This window comes from Pimephales promelas, chromosome 6, assembly GCF_988280905.1.
Source record: "Pimephales promelas chromosome 6, fPimPro1.hap1.1, whole genome shotgun sequence".
Lineage (NCBI taxonomy): Eukaryota > Metazoa > Chordata > Actinopteri > Cypriniformes > Leuciscidae > Pimephales > Pimephales promelas.
In genome coordinates, this window is record NC_142774.1 from 25,549,412 (window position 1) to 25,553,619 (window position 4,208).

The window sequence follows — 4,208 nt, forward strand, 5'->3', positions numbered from 1 at the left end:
GCCTTTTCGGCATGCACTCCCCTCAGCATGGCGGAGTGGGTATTTCGTTCCCCATTGCGTCATTCGACGTATTGTTGAGTTCCCTTCGAAAGGGAACGTCTCAGGTTACGACTGTAACCTATGTTCCCTGAGAACAGGGAACGAGACAATACGTCTCGTTGCCATGCCTCGGGGCCTGCCTGCAACAGTCCCTTCAGACGATAGGATGTTGTCACGGTTTCAAGGCGCCCTTCTTATACATCCAGATTGACGCGCTCATCATTCAAGCTGATGATGCATGGGCTGTCGCCGGTCAACCTGATTACTGTGAGTTGATATTTGATTTCAGACACCTGTCACGCCTGAGGCGTTCCCCATTGCGTCATTCGACGTATTGTCTCGTTCCCTGTTCTCAGGGAACATAGGTTACAGTCGTAACCTGAGACGTTTTCTATGCTTAATTTGAATTGATGACAGTCACGAGACCAATTACTCGATCCAATCACGTTGATAGATAAAAATAAAATTAAAACAAGCATGTAACGAGTAACAGCCACAAATAGAAGGAAAATAGCGGAGAAAAAGTACCGATACATCACTTAAAATGTACTCAAGTAAAAGTAAAATTACACAATTTTAAACTTACTCAAAAAAGTAAAATTTCTGAAAAAAACTACTTAATTACAGTAACGTGAGTATTTGTAATTCGTTACTTTACACCCCTGCTCCTGCCCTGAGAGCAGCGTGTAGTACACTAAAATAACAGTCATTTTTATCTTTTGAGTACTCCTGCCCTGAGAGCAGCCACTGCGTGAAAAGAGCTGTAATCGGGCATGTAAAACTCCTGAGTACTCCTGTGTACTCCACAAATAAACGTGTGTATACGGGAGTTTGCTGTCCCGTCACACAATCCCGAAAACTCCTGGATATGTACCAAGTTTGGAGCACAGCAGGGAGCCACTAGGGCCATCAGTTACCATGGTGAATAATCCCCAGGTCGGGGTCAATGCAAGGGAACATTAGCATTTCACACCTTTGGGACACAAGGCAGTGGCCTCCTTCAATTGGTCAGAGATCTTACATAGGATTGGGTGTTCTCAATGCTTTGTCCCTCCTCTAAACCCCCACACTATTGGTCCAGTTTATGGCCTCATTTGGGTTTATTATTACTCATTATTAATATTCATTGTCATTGGTGTTCATGGTTATAATGTCAAGACAATCAGATAGACAAGGTTGAGTTTGTTATTTTTATTATTTGTAAATGACACTGGGCACATGGCATATATATTTATATACACACAGTCAAAACTCTATAAAAAAAAAAACATTAGCACAGAATACATTTTACTATTAGTCATACAATAAATAACCCCATATAATATATAAGGCCTGTGTATAATATATGTAAAACAATATAATAACCCGAACAACCCACACCGACTTTCCATCCAATATCCAACTCTTCAGACATGTGGTCAACTTTTGCAGTCTTCCAGATAGCTGCATCTTCCTCTGTCTGGAGAACCCCAGTCCTGCAGCTCAGTAGCTGCAAAATGGGAGGGAAAAAAGTAATTAAACCACTGAAAATATCAAATGTGTTGGGATGGGAGCCTCTCCCAGGCTGAGGGTTTTACTCAGATTTATATGTATTTATATAAAATACACTCTTCTTTTTCTTTGTCTCATGAGCATAATGATCCTGCTGTCCTCCATCTTGTCTTTGTTCTCATCTTGGGCCATCCTGTAACCCCTTCTAACAGTTTCAAAATATGTCTTGCAGGATGCTAGAGAGATGGAGATAGAGAGGGGGAGAATATGTTTATTTGTAACTAACTAATCTATACAGTTAAAAAGTTGTAGCCTTGGTACATTCTCTTGTGACTTCCCTTTAACAACAGCAGGATCTACGTCCGGTACAGCCATTAAAAAGATTATGACCTCGAGGTTGTGGGGGGAGGATAGACTGTGAAGCAGTAATTAAAGAAGCTTGATTAAAAATATAATTTAGAAGAAAAGACTGTTATGAAAGCATAGTTTTACAGATATACCTTGTCTGTGCGTCATATTTGTGTATGTTGCTTTCCCCATTGTGCAATCTCCATACAGCTTCCTGTAAAAATCCAACATAGTATGAGGGCTCAATTCGAATAGATTTATAAATAAAGCACACAAAGTTAAGCAGACACCATGATGGTCAGAAAATAACTTACCACAACAGAATTATTCCCAGCTCTCTTTAATTTCTTTGAAGCAGGCTCCTCTTTTGCCTCTTTGAGCTCATTGATGTCAGCCTCCATCTTATCCAACCTCATGTCCATCATCTCCAGCTTTTCAAATATCCTCTTCAAACTTTCATTTGCCATATACACCAGTCTGTTTTCGTTCGGACTCAGAGATTTAATAGCCATATTGTCCCTATGTAAAGGAGTAACATCTCCACTCTGCTCTCCGTAACACTTGTTGAAGATTGACACAATGTAAAGCCTATCACCTTTCCTGAATACTAATGAGGGGGGCAGGGGAATAGGGGCAAACTTGAGCCAGTCCCAAAACAAATTAGCATTTAAAAAGCCAAGCCATCAACTAACAGCATGTGGTCAGACAAGTTCCTGTTTCCGGGCCTTTACAGGCATTTACTGGTACGCATAACAAAGTTCCAAAGATCCCTGCCAAACAGCACATTTCGCGGGCGTTTTCATTGTCCGAATTCTCCCGTATACACACCTTTTGACGCAGTGAGCGTGTCATACACTAAAATAACAGTCATTTCTATCTATTGAGTACTCCTGCCCTGAGAGCAGCATGTAGTAAACTAAAATAACAGCGATTTGAACTTCTGCCCTCAGAGCAGCAAGTAAAACACAAAAATAACAGCGATTGGAATTATTGAGTACTCCTGCCCTGAGAGCAGCAAATAAAACACAAAAATAACAGCGATTTGTACTCCTGCCCTGAGAACAGCGAGTAATACTCTAAAATAGCAGGAGATTTTAATCTATTGAGTACTCCAACCATGAGAGCAGCATGTGGTACACTAACATAACAGCGATTTGAGCACTCCTGTCCTGAGAGTAGCGCTAGGGCGGGAGATGTTATCAATTTGACCGTTGAAATATCGTGGAGATTTGAACGAGTTCTGTTGTCGCATATCAATTTCACACACAGCGAGGTAGCATTAAAAAAGCGTGTTTTACACCATTTACACCATAAGCAGATTTGTGGTGGTCGACTGATAAAACAGCAGGGCTCTCAAGTCTCACGCATTTGGCGTGAGACACATGCTTTTCAAGCCGTTCACACGCTCACACGCCACACCTTGTATTTCTCACGCATAGATATTACGAGGATAACGCATACCAAGTTGCGCCGCTATTTTTTAAACAGTGAATAGAGCAATCAAGTGAGTTCCCCTTAGAGCTTTAAATGCCCTGCCACGCACTGCTAATCAAATAAAAAAATATAGCAATCGAACTTGAACACCCAATCAGAAAATAGTATTGTGGTATCTGGGTAAGATTTTCACAGAGTCGCGCGAAACAGATTCGGATCCTCGCTGAAGTAACAGAGAAGAACTTATCATATCGTACAGTAAGTCATCTCATCATCGCTGGGAATATATGTGTCCAAACAGCTGGAATTAACAGTTTGACCAGAGTATCATGTGAACTAGCTAACCTATCTAAGGTTAACCGGTTGAATCCCTGCTAGTTTCAGCAGCTATTCCAGGGCTCGACATTATAAGGCTTGTCCGCTTGTCCGGGACAAGTGGATTTTTTGTAGGACAAGTAGAAGAGAAAATTAGTTATCCGACCAGACAAGTTAAATTTCAAACAAAATAAAATGCCATGTTACTTCACGTTATGTGCCACTCGTTACACCGTGTCCTAACTACACGCGACGCGATAAAATTCCAGCGACAGCAAGTGTGTCTGTCCACACTAGACGCGACGCGACGCGACTGTGAGATGCCACACATTCAGAACAGCGTGTGAGCCTATGATGTGAGCAGAGTCTCTCTGTGAAAGCGCACTGTTGGCCCGCACTCGCATTGGAAATGGGTATGGACAATCAAATCAAGAAATAACATTAAAAACATTAACAAAATATACTCATTGACTAATTTTGTTATGAAGTACAGTTGTATGTTTGCATAGAATTCATTTTGAACGCTATATTACATGCTTTCAAAATCTGAGGTAAATTATCCTTATCGCTTGTGGGACAGT

The 4,208-nt window shown here is 41.2% G+C and overlaps 1 long non-coding RNA gene across 2 annotated transcripts; it reads right to left on the reverse strand.

Moving 5' to 3' along the window:
- Positions 1-786: 786 nt before the first annotated feature.
- On the reverse strand, positions 787-2,723 carry LOC148978587 (uncharacterized). 2 transcript variants are annotated; one of them, XR_016168879.1, is made up of 4 exons: positions 2,193-2,723; positions 2,031-2,092; positions 1,648-1,945; positions 787-1,528 (listed from the first exon to the last, which is right to left on the reverse strand). It is a non-coding gene; the product is annotated as an uncharacterized LOC148978587 (long non-coding RNA). The 2 variants fall into 2 exon arrangements; XR_016168878.1 differs by having other exon boundaries at positions 2,031-2,723.
- Between the last annotated feature and the right edge of the window lie 1,485 nt (positions 2,724-4,208).